We start from the raw sequence: 18,382 nt of genomic DNA on the forward strand, positions 1-18,382 counted from the left end.
GTGTTTCTCAAAGGGTGTTTTAAGAGGCTGGGATCCATTAGTTTTGAATTTGCAGAATCCTGGATGTGACTTAGCCATGTCCCATGATTTAAATGATAATAGATGTTCTGGGCAAGTCTAGTAAACCAGGTATGCATTGGGCTGTGCACATGCACAGGGGCAGAACATGTGCACATATATTTGCCATTATTGATTTTTTTTATTGATTTCTTTTTTCTCTGATGATTTAGCAATATCTAAATGCAGCAAAGTGTGGGGTGAAAATAACTATTGCAAGAAGTAAGTAGTGCTGGAATTTTAAAATCTTTATTAGCAGACAAAATCCCAGAGCATCGCTCTCCCAGATGGGAATGGAAAGGCACAAGGGGTAATTAATCACTGAGGGGCAAAACAGCATTCAGTACTTGGTTGTGCTTGTCCTTGAACCACTGATTCTCCACCTGACGAGCCAGCTCAGCATATGGCATCTTTGCAACATGTAGGATTGTTTTGGAATAAAGGAGCACAGGATTTGTTAGATTTTAAAGCTCAATGATTTTCTTTTTTTAATTAGCAGTAAAGCATTAAGGCACTTCAGATGCAAACTCTAACAATAAATGGGGTTTGCTCTGCATTTATGGCTAGTGAATAAAGATTGCACAAAGGTGGTAACTTTTGATTTTGCATTAACCCAGCTTGGCTCTGCAGTAGGTGCTGAGCTCATGTGATGAGAAATGAATCAATTGCTGTCTGTGCCTTGCAGTGGTTGTCCCCAGTGAAATAATCTAAACCTGTCAGATGGTGACAGCTTGCTCTACCTTCACAAATAACACCATTTTTGAGAAATCAAGGACTGCTGATATTGCTGTAATAGATCTAAAAGTGCATACTGATGTGATCTGCCACTTCTGCAAGATGGAATTTGAAGCTGCTAATATACAGAATATTTCTGCTGCTTCAGCTTCTCATCTCAGAAATGTGGATTAGATCTTTGAAAGAGTTCAGCACTGAACAAATCTCCATCTTGTCTAGTTCTGATACTTGGATCATAATACATGAAAGCTGATTTAAAAAAAAAAAAAAAAAAAGGCTCCCATACAATAAAAGCTACAACAAGCTTAAGAAACTGCCTGGAGAACATCCCTTAAGTGTCCCAAATATGGGGTACTGAAATGTGGAGTCCACCAACTCTATTACAGCTCGTACAAACAAAAGAAAAGGTACTGGGGCACTTCTCATCTCCCAGAGCTCTAAAGAATTTTCAGAGCACTCAGCCATAATCTTTTGTGCTTGAATGGAGCTTGGCAAATGTGAAGCATTTTCAGTGTTTTGGCCAAAAATGTAAACTGAGGAAAATCTGAATTGCAATCCAAGCAAGATGGCTATTACTGATGGTTTTCAGTTTTGCAATGGATGGAGAGGTAGTGATCAGACTTTAAAAACTTTATTTTTGTTAACCAGAAACCAGTCGTTCAATGCAAACTGAAATACTTCAATTTCATGAGAATTGGTTTGGCTTTATCTTAACATAGGTAAAAAGAAGGCATTGAAAAAAGAAAATGCCAGTCGAAAATGAAAAATCTGATTTTGAAGTATTCTGAAAAAAATCCGCTCTTTTCTTACTGAATTTTTTTTTCATTTTGACACAATTTTGCAATTAGTTTTAACTGGCGGCATTGAATAACCATTTGGGGATGAATTCACTTTTTATCAGGATGTTGTCTGCCCACCTTTACCTTGAAGAGTTCATGCAGAGCCAGCGGGAGAAGGGCAGGGGCTGCTGTTACTGTGCTGTTAAAGAAGGATCATAGAGCCTTTAATGTCTCGTGGCTGTTGAGATCTTAAACAAAAACAAGTGAATGAGCTTCAAGCTTCATTTCCAGCCCCAACACAATGAACATTGGTCAGCTTTAGGAGAGCATCCCTGCCAAAATGATACTTAAAGATTTGTGAAAATTCTTTCCTAAATGGTTCATTCATGTTATTTGTTCTTTTTTTGTGTGTGGCTTGAGCACAGCTGTAAATCTAAGTGAACAGCATCTAGTTGTGTGTGGCTCTGTTCTAAATATAGTGCAACGGAAAAAGAACTTTAATTTCTCCATAAGGTCTCTTGAGACTCAATGTATTTTTGAAACACCATTGGCTGCCCTGACACTGTGACAGCAGCCAGTTGTTTTAAAGGAGGTTTGCTTGCTGAAAATGGTGCAGTTGACCTTGGTGCTGTTGTACTTTCAGTAGGAAAAAGTGGTCAGAGGCTAAAGTGATGCCTGGCAGAGGAAGCAAAGGCAGTTTATTAGGCTAAAATTTCAGCTTTTCTGATAAAAGTGAAGAAGTAGTGCTTAAGTGCAAAGAACAGGTGAAGAGTAAAGACAATGAGGCTGTAGGGGAGCACCCACCTGGTCATTGCAGCTGACTTTTCTTGCCTTTGCACAGCATCAAGAGGCTCAGCGAGGCTGCACAATCCATATCCATGCTGCCCATGGCATGTGGGCAGGATGAGAGGATTTTTCCTGGAGAGTTTTCAATCTCCAGTGGTTGGCTGACAGGTGGGGTTGGTGCAGTATTTGTGTTTGCATTTGATGAGGAGCTTTACCACAAAGAATGGTAAGTGTTGTTTTCAACCTGCCCAGAGTAAGAACAGAGCTGAGTTGGAAAAGGACCAGATTTGTTGAGATTCAGATCATTGCTTTTTTTTGCCATAAGGTAATTTATCTTCCACTTTGACTTCCACTGTGCATTTAATCAGGTGCTGAGTGAATATCTTACTTTGGAAATCCAAACTAATAATGGACATAAAAATCGTGGTAAATGATAAGATGCAATAAGACAAGTCATATCTTCCATAATGACACCATAATGAACTGAATTTAAAATGAAATCCTATCATGAACAGTCACGGCCCATTAGACAATGAAATTCCTTGTTAAAGTGACTTTTCAAAAGTACTTTGCAAAAAGTGAAAATGAAACAAAATTACACAATGGTTGGAAGCCACTTGCAGCCAGATCCTGGTAATGTTTTGGGGTAAACCCCCATGAGCTTCAGTGAGTATTTTGCTCATTCAAGGACATAAACTCTAAAATCATTGACTGTGGATTACATGCCACAGAAATAATTTCAGCAAGATTTAACAGCTAATATCACCAATTTATGTTCTAAAATGGTGTACCCATTGAGAACAGATGGAAAAAGAAGTAAAAAAGAGGGGGGGTTAATCTCTTTGCTTTTGGTGATTGCTGCTTTACATGGATCATGCAGAAGAGGGAGAAAACACAAAGTCCCTTGATTTTTAAACACCACATGCTTTGAAGAAAACATTTCAGGAACAGGAAGTGGGAACATTTCCCAAAAACAACCAAAAGGAGATGCAGGGAATGGAAATGACTGTGGAGGTGCTTGTTTTTCTTGGTAAATGTTCCAGAATAACCTTTTTATAGATGCAAGTACTATTGTCATTGTCATCTTCAAAGGAAATTAAACAAAGCTTTCTCATCAGCAATGATTATTGTGAACTGGAGTTGGCGTGAAAATTTAAATTGTAAAAAAATAACCACAGTGAAAGTCCAACTCATGGAGGAACAGCAGGATGTAGGTTCCTGTTGCTCATCAGGCCTGTGGGCATCCAGCTGAAGGTGTATTAAAATGGGGCCATAAACTCCTAAATCAAACACTTTAAGAGTTTTTGCACTTGATATTTTCTTTATTTACAATCTGGATATTCCATAGGATTTTGAGCTCTTCTGTACTAGGTATTAACCATGAGAGAAATAGATTTCTATGTCCTTTTAAAAAGTTTTTTTTTTTAAAGTAAAAGAATTACTGCAAGTGCACATTTATTGTTCTAGCAGTATTAACAAAAATATCAGATATACAAAGAAAGTGTATTATATTATTGTAGGAATGAGAAGGTTTGGGTTTTTTGTTTGGTTTTTTTTGGGGAGTTTTTTTTTGGTCTTTTATGAGCATCTGTTCTATAGTAATTGCCATGCTTGGGTAATTCATCTAATGATTACAGGGCTGTTGGTAGAGGAAGCTGTAAAGCAGCAAGTAAACATAAGCTTATGTAGCTTTAAAGAAGGCAAAATAAGAAAATATCCTATTCTGAATGATTCACAATTCTGGATCCCATCAGGCTGCACTTCTGAAAGGGCTGCAGGCTTAGCTGCTGTCATTGTTCCCAGCTGGAGCTCTCATACCAGCTTCTTTTGAAATCTGACCATTAGAGCTTGTTTTGATACATCCTTGAGTGTGAACATAAAAGCTGAAGTAAATTGTTTCATCAATACTGGTTCATAATTTTAGTCCAAAGCTGTCTGGGGTGCTTGCATACAGGGAATAGCTCTGAAAAGAAGGTAATTGTGTCTCTTATTCAATGTATCTACCTGGCAATGCTATTTAGAATTGCTATTTGGGGAAGAAAAAGAGAAATGGAGAGGATGCTGTCTAGAAGACTTATGTGCTTTTAAAAAATTGGTTAAATTTTAACTCTGTTCATTTGGACAGAGATAAAATGGGGCAGATAGACATTTTACTCTGATGAAAATAGATCTTGATTCAGGTGTCATTTTCCATGCTGATCTGCTGCTTTTGCTTTTGTTGGTTTTGGTTTACAGCAAAGGGAATCGGGGCTTTAGTGTTTGAGTCAACTCCTAATGTAGGCTTGTAGCCAAAAAATCTCTTTGCTGGTCCACCAAAGCATTTGTCAATAAATTCTCAAATGCACAGTTGTTTTGAACCCGAATCCAGTTATTCACCTGATGTAGGAAGTGTTATGGAGCAGTGAAATAGCAAATTGTTCTTTCATTTTGCTACTCTAGATGGTTAAGCAAAAAAACCCCAAAAAACTGGATTCCACTTTGAGCAGATCATAGGAAATAATAAACTGGAACTGCAATAAAGCTCCCCAGTAGGGCAAAGGATACAGCACTGACGTGATAATAGAAATACACTAAGCATACTAAACAAAAGCAAGCTCTGCTTTGGCAGGAGGCCTAGGAAGAGTGAGCTAAACTAGATCAGAGTTGGCTAAAAGACCAAATGGAGTCAGCAATATTTAGCATAAATAAAACTCCAGCCTTGCAGCTTTTAAATCTCTGCCCATCCTTTGTGCATCTTCCTGCTCACAGGTTGAATTTCATCAAAAAGCACTTCCTAAACAAAGAACAAAAAGGAAAATAAAGCCCCATTCATTATTAAATGAAAAGCATTTTAAACTGGTGAAATTTTAGTTGCAATGTTGTGAGTTAAGTGTAGAGAAATGAAGGAGAAAACCACACTGGTATTCTCAAATGGCAGTGCTGTACATGAAAGGAAAATAAGTCAAAATTAGAGGCAATCTCCATTCTATTTCTGCAAGTAGTCCCTTGTATAACATTAAGCAGAAGAGACTGAAGCTCGGGCTGGCATGCTCAGAACCTGCAATTTGGACAGGCTGAGTCCCAGTGCACTTCAGCCACGCTTCATTCATTAACCATAGCCCAGGGGGGGCAGCACAGCTCCGTACGCAGACGTGCATGCTTTGCACTAATGCCTGCATGGCTGCAGGCTTCTGCTGGGGGGAGCAGGCAGGAGAAACATCCCTCAGTAACCAGCTGAAACACCAGGTAACACAGCACAGTCATGTCAGGGCTGCTCCTTGGAAGGCTCCATCCCTTGTAGGCAGCCATTGGGGATGTTAAGGAAATGTTCATGGATGTTCATGATTGTGTTCTCTTACAGCTGTGCCCCTGGGCAGGGTGCAGAGATAAGGATTGCAGGTGGGAAGGGATGAGTTTTCCTCAGGGATATGGGAATCTGTCACCTAGGCTGGCAGGGTATGGAGGGGAGCACTGCACACCTCTCATTGTGCTTGGTGGAATGGGAGTGGGAAGTGAAACCTACAGAAGAGAAATTGGAAATATGCTGAATTGAGTAGAAACTGGATTGAGTAGGAGTAACTGCTGGATTTGGGAGAGAGGATTTTGGAAGGAAAGGGTTTTGTGTGTGGAGCTAAATAACTGGTAATATTTTGTATCTGAAAGTGTGTAGAGTTGGCTTTTGAAAGCAAAGAAATATCAAAGAAGTCTAAGCTACTATTTGGGTTGCAGTAGCTGCAGAGGTGAGATGGGGTCCTATAAGTGGGATAAGTGAAGGAGAAATTGCCAAAAATGACCAGCCAGAAATGGTTTAGGCTCCTGTCTCATTCCTTACTCTGCAAAAGTAGCACAGGGACTATTGCTTCCCTTATTTCCAACTGCAGAAAACCCAATAGGCAGCAAAATTTCAGTGAAGAAGTGATGGCAGCTCCGGAACAGAGTTCATAATGGAAACAACAAAACAACCTTAACTGCAGCACATATTTTTGCTCCCATAATAGATATCTGCTATTTTATTTTAGCTACATTAGTGAAAAATAGTGTCTCAAATGTATTTTTCACCTGCTTTCTAAAAGAAACAATAGATATGTGATTGTTGGGTCCTTTTTCTCTCCAGTTACCAGCTGGAAAATTTGGAATAGAAAGTAAATTATGTTCCCAGTATCTTATCTTTGCAAGAAGATTGTGATCAGATTGAGAAGGAGAGACACAGATAAGCCCCCAGGGAGCAGGCAGGCTGAACTCCAGCACTGCACACTTGTCCTGTGGAGCTTTTTTGTTTGCTGGGAGGTGTGTTTGCCTCCAGCTTGGCTTCTGCAGAGATTGCTGCTCACTTGCAGAGTTCAGCCCTGGGGCAAATAGGGAGTGAGGGGAAGGAGAGGGGGAACAGTGGTGCTGCTGACAGGGAGCGTGGGCTCAGAGGAGAAAAGATCCAAATCTGTAGGGAACCGGATTTATGGGTTCTGCTCCTTGAGAAACATCTTATTTATCTGAGGAATAACACCTCAGAGTAAAACTGAATCTGTCTGTTTTGCCTACAGGATGGATGAAAGCAGAGCAGCATCCTTTAGCTCTGACCAGAGCCCAGCACAGTGTTACAGATCCAACTCTGCATGTGCACCAAGGGTTTTCAGGTTAGTGCACCCTAACCAAAGTGATTGAAGCTGAGGGGCTTGAGTTAGCTTCAATTTAAGCCTTAACTCCTATTTTAGCACATAATCAACTCACTTTTTTTGGCAGGTGGATGTCCAAATTCATAGAATCATAGAAGCATAGACTGGTTTGTGCTAGAAGGGACCTTAAGGACCATCTCATCCCACCCCCCTGCCATGGGCAAGGACACCTCCCACTAGCCCAGCTTGCTCTAAGCCCTGTCCCACCTGGCCTTGGATGCTTCCAGAGATGGAAGTGCAACCTGTGCCAGGGCCTCACCAAGGCCCTAATTCCCCCCAGGTCAGTGGAGATGGGCAGCATATTTGAGATGTGGGTCCTCTTTGTATTGAAACACCCATCTGATAGGCTGGAATGGTGACAATGACATTTAAATAAGTGCTGTGTGCCCTTCTCAGGCCTCATGCTGGTGTTTCTCACAGCTGTGCCCTGCCATGGCGCTGCACAGGATGGACACTGGCTCCTCTTTTAGCTTCTGCTCCACAGCTGAACCTGCAGAATTTCGGGTGGTGATCACAGAGCTCCTTTTGCCCTTCGCACTGAGGCGTTTGCTGGGTGCTGCTGGAAACTCCAGACCTGCCTTTTGTGCTGGCAGGAGGAGTTTGGAATTCTGTGGGGTCAGGCAGCAGGGTCCAGCACTGATCTGGTGCAGCACTGCCTCGGACACCAGCCTTTGATGTACTGGGGCAGAGCTGCATCCTCGTGCTGGGTCCTTGTCAGGGTGAGAGGAGGTGAGGCAGGAGGGAACAGTTGGGTATGAACACAAGGAAGCAAACAGAAAAATAGCAGGGGTTTCAGCATATTCCCTACTTGTAATGTTTTCCCAAATTTTGTGCTTGCCGTAAGGCTTTTAGAAAATGCAAATTTTTTTTAAAACATGACTGGCAAGTTTTTAATCAAATCCTGGCTAATCTGTCCTTTTGGTCTAGTCTGAAATGATTTTCTCTAATATTTATCTTCCAGCATATCTCTCCATCTAGTTTTGAACTGCTATAAATTGAATTTCATGTAGTTTCTTTATGAGGTTACTTTACAATCCAATATCTAAGGCAAAAATCCTCCCCTTTTTTCCTCCTCTATACCTAAATTTGACCAAATATTTTTCTGTTTCCCCTGTAGCTTGGTGTTCATATTAAGTTATGTATTTAATTCTCACCATGAAAGCTTTACTTTTTCTTTCTCTTAATGATTCCTTTTACATGTATTTAATTCCCATGAAAATGCATACAACTTTTAACCAAAAAGTGCTATTTCATGTCTTTTTGCTGGAACTTAAGGAAGAAGGTGAGTGTCTCACATCCTGGCAACTCTGGATTTTAACATCAGGATGGAATCCTAAAAAAATCCCTCCCTCCATCCACTGCCTGTAAATGGCTAGGAACAAAAATGTTTACATGCCTGCTATTGCCATCATTTATGCAATCTAATTCTACAGTGCTGGGACCACCACTCTATAAATTTCAATTATGCCATTAGCAGTAACTCTTCACTGCAGTAATTGGTACACTCACTTTATCTAATGGAGTATTTTCCCTCTAATTGACTTCAAATTTATCATATAAATGTCAAAGCCAATTTTTCCTATAATAACCTATTATCTCTGCTGTTCTAGCTCCCTACACTCACAAGAAACAGAGCAATAATAATCTTTTGGGATAATGAAGGACAGAAGTAATTCACAAAGTGCTGAAAAGAATGACAGCTACCTCTAACCTGTCAAAACCAGAAACTTTTAAGATATTCATTTAATTAGACTACTAGTCCCCTTCACATGATCTTTTTGCTCTCACTATAAAATAAGAATGAATCCAGATTTTACTATAAAATGATAATATCTAGTGTTTAGATGGTAGACTTCCTATCAACATGTTTTTAGACAAGTATTCCCATTATCAGAGGCTTTCAAATTTCTCTCCTAACTCTGTTAGGGTAATCAATAGCAGCACAAGAAATGGGCTATTACACCATGACACAGAAATGGCAAAAGCACAAAGAAAAGAATTTTTAATGTGTAAATTAATTTTTGAGAAGAAATAGGAGCAGGGGGTAGGAATGATGCAAGTATACTCATCAATCCCATAGATTTTACAAGGCCTTGGCTCTGTGAAATCCCTGCTCATCAGTAAAACATCCCTGAGTTATTAACATCATTTCCAGAACAAATCCAAAACACAGCCCCATACCAGCTACTAGGGAGAAAATTAACTATCCCAGCCAAAACCAGGACAGGTATTCTTCTGTATGTGCCATATGGCCATCCTTTACATGGATTTATCTGAGGAGTAGGAGTTTAACCTATATAAGCTGAATATTTTCTGCTTCTTCAGCTAACAAAATGTACCAGGTGAGAGCAGTGGGTGTTTAAATTCTTATGTAGAGCAGTAGAAGGAGGTAAAGGTTCCTGAAGTGAGTTGGAAGCATACAAATATTCACCCTGTGGGTGCAATCTTGACTATATAAATGCAGTTTCTGAAAAATAAAGGATTGTGAAACAAAAAAAAATGAAAAGTTTAAGTGTAGCCCTGTTCTCAAAAGTGTGCTGCTGACAGATGATGGCATTCCTTCCTAGTGTGAGGAAAATGATTTACCCAGAAAATACAAAGATAAACCTATTGTTAGTTTGAGACATAATTGCCTCAGACCACCTTACTCTTTGCTGCTATCCTTAAAAAAAAAAAAAACAAACAACAAAAAACTGATCTAAAAAGAAACACTTTACATAAAAGCACATATGAGAGCATATCAAACCAGGAAAGTCCTCCTGACACAGATAGAACATAACCTGCTGTACCTTATCCTTCCAGCTGTGGATAAAGCAAGGCACATTTGTGAAATTGCAGCTGGGCTGCTCTCCTTGTGTCTCCATGAGCAGAAGGGAGGGTGCTGCCTCACTGGCACAGTCCACCAGCAGCCTTTAATAGGGTCACAACCTCCCTGTGACCTTTTTGAAAAGGCAGGGCCAAGCACAAGGTCCACACAGGATAATTGCTGAGCCAATTAATGTTGTCTAGAATTTGCACTCAGAGTGGAAGGTATTGACATGATCTGTGGCATTTTACCCTTTAAATTTTGCTATAGCAATTCGTTCAGTGGCTTGTATCTTTCAATGTGTATGGATGTTAGAAGGGTTTTTTTCCTTTTTTTTTGCTGGGGGCTTAGCTGTATGTAAAAACTGTCCCCAAACTTTTTTCTCAGCAGAAAATCTCAAGAAGTTGCAGGGGTACCATAGCTCTGCTGAAGGCTTTGAAGGGAATGCCAGGCCACCAGGTAGTTTGTCTGAAAATGTATCTCCAGCATTTCTAACACCCCAGCAGAATTTATACCCTTACCCTGAAATTTAACTGCTCAGGAATATTAGGTATCTCTTGGTATCTCTTAAGTATCTATCTGAGATCTTTTTGTATTGATTAATTTGGGCTACCTTGGGCCAATAGCTTGTGACCTTTGCAAAGTTTGCATTTATTTTAATCCCATGAAGCCACTGTATTGACTGGGACAAAAAGTACAAAAAACCAGTCTGAATTTCTGTTCATTTGAAAGTGTGTTGACAAGGGGCTTTTCTATCTAACAAAGTCTTTTCTCAGTGAAAACTGATGAGAAGTGGAGATGATACTGTCTTTATTGAACAGATTGCACTATATAACATACATCTTAAACAACTTGGGGTATGTCTTTTAATTCAAAAAAAGACTATTTAAATCCTAAGGAGACACAATTAGTTCTTAATATTCATTCTTTTTTAAAGGAAGTCCGAAAAAATTGGCCCAAATATCTCAGGTAATTACTCATAGAAATAAATGTAATCTGAGCCTCAAGAAATCTGAGTTATTGAGCCAGCTTCAAACATTTTCAGAACCGAAATTTTCCTATATCCCCATTATTTTACTGGATAATGCAAGTATTGTCACTCCAATGATAGGTGGTTATAATATATCTGCAGACTGTTGGCAGAAGAAACAATTTTAGGCAATTTTAGGGGAAATGCTCATCAACCCAACTTTTTAGTGTTATAAAAACCAAACTGAAGTGAACATTCATTTTCAAAATGGTAAATGTGGCTTATATTTTTCCTAAAAATATAGAAAGAACACCTTCAATGCACTCAGTGCATAAGTGGCTAAAAGTTCAGAAGTTTAATTCAGTTTGGCCTTGTCCAGATATATTAGATTGTGAAGGGAAAATTTGTATAAGGTTGGAGGCCTCCTTCTTCCCTTGGCCTTTTGAAAGTCTTTGCTCTCTTGAAATTTCATTGTTTCTTTTTCCTTGTACAACCAAGAAGATGGGGGTGGTAGATGCCCTAGAAACCTTCTCTACCAATATAAATGATAAGTGGAATTATTAGGGAGTTGATGGTCAGGAGAAGAACTTTAGACATGAGAAATTAAATAAAATCACAAAAGGAGAGCATAGGTATAGTAGCTTCATTTTGAATTCCAACTAAAATATGATGATAGTTTAACTGCACATGAAGGACAGAAAGCATCCATACATTTCCCTTCCAAGGAACAGAAATATTGTTCTTTAGTAGTAGCCTTGCATTTCTCAAGGTCCAAGCATGTGACATAGTCCCAAAAAAATTTAACACCATGCTGGTAGCAAGGTATTTACAGCAGAATGAATCAGGGCTAGCTTGATCTTAAAAATTCTTACAAATCAATGTGTTTCAAGGTGAGCTGATAGCTAAGCATGTGCTGTGCTGCAGTTTGCTGTAGGTTTTTTACCTATTTGTTTCTGTAGCTTCAGGTGCATCAAGAGCAAAATGGAAATTGTGTGCCCAAATTCTGCATGCAGCTTTGGAAATATCAGTTGTCTCTTAATATTAATTTGCCAGAGGGCCAAGAGACTTTTATCAGCAAAAAATATTACTGTTCCTCAATTGGTGTGGGATGAAAGAACAAATTGAATTGACATTTACTTTCTTTAGAGCTTCAGCTGTGTGAAATGTCCCTTTGTGGATAAAGTCCAGTCTTAAGACAGGAATAGGAACCCCAATTTAGCACATTAAAAAAGTGAACAAAAAACAAAGAAAAGAAGAAGAAAACAAACCAAACCAACCTGCCAAAAATAAATCAATATTGCAGCTGTGCCATTATGATTTTAAATAGACTTATTAATGCCCATAGTAAGGGGCATCACTGATCATAAGTATAAAACAAAAGCAGCCTCTTCAGACTGGTTCAGATGACTCCAGCCTGTTATTGTTGAATAACTGCCTGAGCAAGTTTTGCAATGCATATCTAATATGTGATCACCAATATTATAGATCTGTCTTTTCCTGACAGAGAGTTTCTGCAGATTGAAGAGACCATCTTATACTTCACTGAGCTGCATACCCAAACAGGAGAGAATGAAAAATTCTCCACTTCTGTGCACTGAAGAGCTTGAATTAAGCCTGGGCTATGAAAAAAGGAATCCATTAACACATTTCCTGTAATTCTAGTTCTGTATGAGTTATTAAATGGAAAATACAGTTTTAGAAAGGATGGCTTACAGATATCTCTTTATTACAGACCTTTATGAAGAGTGAAGCAGGGAAACATTTCTCTGGGAAGCAGTGCCAGAGAGGTGTTTAAAGTGGCTTCTTTTTATAGTGCTGAAATGAAGGAAGGTCAGTGAAGAAATTAGTTTCCTATGAAAAAATAGGAAATGTACTTGATCAGAGGTCCAAAGACTAACCATTATACACCCAAAATATTATCTCATCTGTGAAAATGTGTGTGAGCTGAGCTTTCTGAAGACCTTCTGATGCTGTAGATTATTTAAAAAAAAATTACCAAATCTTGGGACAGAGGTGAAACTGAGAGGGACACATGATTGAGATAGTTCCTGCAACTTATGCCGGCAGAGAGTGTCTACTCCTGCCTGTTCCCTTCCACCTCCATGCCCAGATGTTTAAACACCCTGGTTTGCTGTCAGCAGTGCTCATCCCATTCCTGGGTTCTCTGCACCTTGGGCAGTGCTGGGCTGACACCCCCACCCCTGGTGCAGAGCATTCCAGAATGGTTTTGCTTCCAGCTGCTGCCAGCTCGGCCAGCTGACATCCACTCTGTGTTTTGGCAAGAGATTCAACCCACAATGAAGCCCCTGGGGTGCACTGGAAAGGTTTTCTCCTCCTCCTCCTCCACTCTCCTTCCTCTCTTGGGTCCTGTACTCTGCAGTCTTGTGCCTATGAACACGTTTATATGTATAAGTATTTTTCTTTAGCAGTGTGAAGAAAATATACTCTTGTGTAAGTATTTGCCAGATTGAGTCTTAAATCTGCAGTGTAGTGTTTCCCTGTGCTGTTGAATATTTATCAGGCTTTATCCCAGAGTTGGTTGTATTTCAGGGAAGAGCTGAGTTGATATATCAAGGCTATGAGTCTTGCCAGCACTCCACTGTATGTGTAGTGCTGCTGAATAAAACAGGGCAGCAGTGCAGCTGAACTTCTCACTGGTGTAAGTATTGACAGGATCACCCCCTGCTCCAACAGACCTTCAAGGAAGGAGAGAGGAATATTGATTTGTAGAAAGAGCTGCTGGAGGAAAAAACTCCATGAAGTATATTGAAATACTTGTAAAAATTACTTTCTTTCTGAGCGCTACAGCAGTGCCTGAGAACTTTTTGCAACTGAAATAGTGTTTACTACCAACCACACTGCTCAGGAGATGTGCCAGCACCACGAAAATAACATTGGCACTGAACCATCTCTTCATCTGTGATATTTATCACGGAGCAATATTCAGGATCTTGACTGTGAGTTCATGCTGTGGAATACAATGAATGTAATATTGAGGAGGTGGCAGAGCAGGTATAGTTGGGTTCTATAATCCAGGGCAGCATCCATCACAGTGTGAAAAAGAGAACTGCTGATCTTGAGAGGCAACAATATATGCAGCAGAAATGTTCCAATTTTTTTTTTTTTGTTGGATTGAAAAGAAATACATAATTTCACAACCAGGGAAAAATCATTATGAAGTACATTATACTTTTATTTATTCCTAACAGACACTAGAGTGTGTTGCAATATGCCATAAAACCTGTCCTATGTCTTTTGAGGTGTCTAATCCTATTGCAGTTGTTTCTTACTGACAAATGATATGAGGTGGTATAAAAGGCTGACAAAAGAAATATTTTTTTTAAAAAATTACTTTTATATTCCATAATTTAAAGAGAAAAAACAACCATGAGTGTCTTTCACAAGGGTAAATCATAAACCCATCCTCACGTCATGTTATGTCATGTAGTGATTAAATGAAGGTTTTCAATAATTTAAATTGGTGTAAATAATATTCAGATTGTAAACAAATAGAATTTTATTATGACAGGTGTAGGTCAGTACCTTTCTTCAGTAAATATGTTACCTTGTTCTCATGTGCTTACCCAAGAAATACAAAGAGATGTGGCAAAGAAACAGAACTACATAAAGAGGTGTCTTTATACTCAGCTTTATATATAACACTGTATGTCCCAAAGTTTCATGTGCAGATGAGTGATAATATATGTTCACAGTCAGTAATGCATTCAGATGAAAATTCATGAAAAAGCTCTTATTTTAAACCAAATATCATGTTATTGTGCAGGAAAGTTATCAGTTCCATGTGTGTAGATATATAAACAAACTATGAGCTCTGGCTCAAGCAAGAATTTGACATACATTTTTGCAGTTCAATCTGTTTTGGGTTTTAGTTCTGCCTTTTGAAGGCAAATAGGTATGAGAGAGATCCATAACAGTATTTGTATCTATAGGATATATTTCCCTTCACGTGGAGGAAAACTGAGCCCTTAGATCTCAAGATGGGTAGAGGAGCTTTGCTTGAAGAGGAAGGCTTTAGGCAATCTCTTTGCAGTGTAATTTTGCATTTGTTAAATGAATTACCATGCAATGAACTCAGGGTGCCATTTCCCAGCCTGACCAGATGGAATGGTGCCCTGGACCTGCCTGTTCCCCAGGCACCTGCTGCAGGCTGCTCTCAGACCTGAGGGGAGACAGGAACCTTCATTCTTGTTCTTCACTTGAAACCCCCTGGTGCTTTTTGAGTGTGACCAAACACCACCACAGTGAGAGGGTTTTCTCCTCAGTGGTTCCCACCTCCCTACTGAAAACACTTTGAGGAGGGAGCTCTTGAACTTGTTAGGAATCAGGGACAATCTCCCAGTGACTGTCACTGGTGTCAAATCAAGTCTCAAGTGAACATGGTGGTATCACATGCAGTTGCAGAAGACTTTACTGTACCACATTTCTGGCTGCCCACAGCATGAAAAGGGCTCGTTATTCTCTTCTCCCATGCATTCCCCAAGTTCTCTATGGGCACTTCCAGTTAATGAAAAAAAAACAGGATACAGATATATATTTGAAATGTGTATGTTAGTGAGTATTTATTTAAAGTTTTATAGTGATTGCATAAAATCCAGGGAAGAGTCTCCAGATGTTGAATACACTGCACAAATTCAGTGAAGTACTGATATATATTAGCATCATTGTCAATTGTTATGAGCACTAACCAATTCAATCTTTCATTGCCCATTGTGCTTGAGTACTTTGACTTAATGATCCCCATCCTAGAGAGAACTCTATTAGCATTTGCAGATGTCTCTATAAATGTAGGGGTGAGAAAAGCTTTAGGATGTGAAATAATCAGTCTATGTACTGCTAGTCTCTTGCTGTTAGTGGAGTATTTGAAATCCTCAAATTGGTTTCTTTTGAATGAATACTGAATTTTAAACTCCTGCTTGCAATTCTTTGTCACTCAGTTAATCGAGCATGCTTGAGGGTGGCTAGATTTCATCTTCAGGAAATTCACGTTTTAGGGATTCCAATTTACGTCCCATAATTAGAGCACCATGAGAGCTCTGAAAGGGTGCTAAACTTGTTACAATGCTTGATCAATAATGTATTGCATCTTAACTGTTGTGTAGAAAAGGCTGCCCTTTGCTAGTCCAGGTGTTTTATGAATAGATGCTTCCTTTTAGGATCTATACAAGTCTCTCTTTCTTTTTCTTTCCTATTTGAATACAAAAATCTGTTATACATTTTCACTGACCTCTTAACTATCTATCAGTTCCATGGAATGGGCTGTATTAATGCAACTCTAATGTTCAAGGTCAAACTGCTGTAAATAGTAATTCAGCACTGTGCAGAGTCCCAGATGATGTCTGTGTGTAATAAGGCACAAGAAAGCTCCAATAATGACATTTTTCCCAAACAATCTGCTCAATTCCATTCCTGTATCAGGGACTTTTGGTGTCTGCTATGTCATCTAAAGTTTCCCACTGTTTTAAAATAATTCCCATTGTTTTAGAGGTTTCTTTTTCCCCTTTTTTTTTGGTGCATTTCTATTATGGCTTTTATTCAGAACTACCATTTAATTCCTGAAAGTTACTTCAGTTTGACAGTCTCTGATTTAGCTGTTATCTACTTCACAGCAATGTCAAGAGCAGCATGATAAAGTGGGCAACTTTGATTGAATATAAACAGGATCTGGACAGTTCAATAAAAGTTCCTTGCATGTTTAATTCCTACCTGTCAGTGTATCACCCAAAGCACATAAGAAGATTTATGATGATCTTGGTTCACTTCCTTTAACTCACCTAAATGCAGTCCATTAATGGGTTTATGTTTTATGCATATTAATTGTGCTGCATGCTATTTTTGTGTGGCAAGACAAATTAGAATTGGATTGAAAATATTTTTAGCCACATTTGTGCATTATTAGAAAATATCCCCCACATAAAGGGCCCAGATGAGCTCTGCACATAACTGAAATGTTAACTGAACTTCTCAAAACCATGTCAGTTTGCTGAGGTCCTCATTGTATCAATTGTTTAATGTATGAATAGGATGTAAAATTAACCAGTTCTATTTTTATACCACCTATTTAGATTCATGGCCTTGTTGCAGAGAACCTGGTGAGTCTAAAGTTCACATTTCCTTTTATTTGATTGAAATATACTTTTCACTAATGTAAGTAAAAAGAATATCAAGTCAGTATTCCAAACTGTTACTCATTGATGGATGTTTTTTTTTTTTATTCCAAATTGATGTATACAAAATATGTAAAATGGGTATTTTAAACATCTCCATTTGAGAGCCCCAGCTCTAGAGTTTGTTTGAAAACACAACCTGTGTCTTCACCATGTATTTTGTTTTGACACTGGTTTGGTGTTACTTCTAAGCAATGGCTGACATCTTCTAGGTCTTTGCAGGGCTGTTTTTGCTTTATCCTTGGTGGGAGCTGGACTTGTTTTTGTTAAAATTCTCTGGTTTTTTATAGTGAGGAGTGCTGGGATCAGTCAGCAAATTCACAGCCTCTCAAATAGCAGGGACACTGCAATGATTCAAAACCCAGCCTGCTTGAGGCTGCTGCCTAATGAGGGGTTACAGCTGCATGGAAAGGTTGGGTTAAGTGCCCCTGTTATTATTTTCATTTCTCCTGAATGCACAGAGCATGCCCTGTGCTTCACTAGTTATCCAGACAGCATGGAATGATATGGACACAACACCAGTCCAGTGGACAGCATTAGGGAATACTGGCAGGCAGTGTTAGAACACAGCTGGACCCGGAAACCAGAGCAACAAACTCCTGTGTGCTGTTGCCTTTCATTTGTTGCACATCTGTCTCTCTGAGCTGTTTCTCTGAGAGGAGAATATGATAACACAAGGGGCAATGTCCAAGGTACAGTCTTATAACATTTCTGCATCTTGGTCTCGTTTGATTTCTCCTTCATTAACAGTAACATTAACAAGCAGAGCACTTGCAAGTCCAGCTTTGTGTTTATAGACTTGAATTGTTCTGATAGGTTGACTCTAAATGCTACACCATCAGGGCTTAATTATAAAATAATTGCAGTGGGTGCATTCTTCATCTGCTCTGAGTACAATTTTCACTGTTTTATGTTCTTTTGAGAGTCTAAGTACTTGAGTCTGCTGAAAATGAGCAAAAGCAATAGGACTTGAAATACATTTCTATTTTTCTTTTAAATTAGCTTTTTCTTTTTTTTCTTAAATACAACAAACAAAGTTCCCAGGTGATTAGAAGCAAATTTGAAGTCAGTTTAAAGATAAATGGCTTTTTCTTCTTACCTATAATTTTGCCTGTAACTAGCAGATGGGTTAGCTGGAAAACCAGTTTTGTTTTTTTTTAAATTGACTGCCTATGAACTTCCCCAATCCATTTTTTAACCTGCTGTTACTGTCTGCTTTGATAAGCTTGTGTGAACAAATTATAGCCACATAAAAAAGGACCTGCTTTTATCTGAGTATCTCATGCCAGTGTGTTTCTCATTCTGCTGGTGAGAATTTGGTGAGTAAAGATTCTCCACATTGTCAAATGGTGTCCATGACTTTGTACACCTCAGTGAAGCTCTTCCCCAGTGCAGTGTGGAGTAGATTTTATTTA

The sequence above is a fragment of the Agelaius tricolor genome, unplaced genomic scaffold, assembly GCF_023055355.1.
Source record: "Agelaius tricolor isolate 1412-34295 unplaced genomic scaffold, bAgeTri1.0.p SCAF_12, whole genome shotgun sequence".
Taxonomy (NCBI): Eukaryota; Metazoa; Chordata; class Aves; order Passeriformes; family Icteridae; genus Agelaius; species Agelaius tricolor.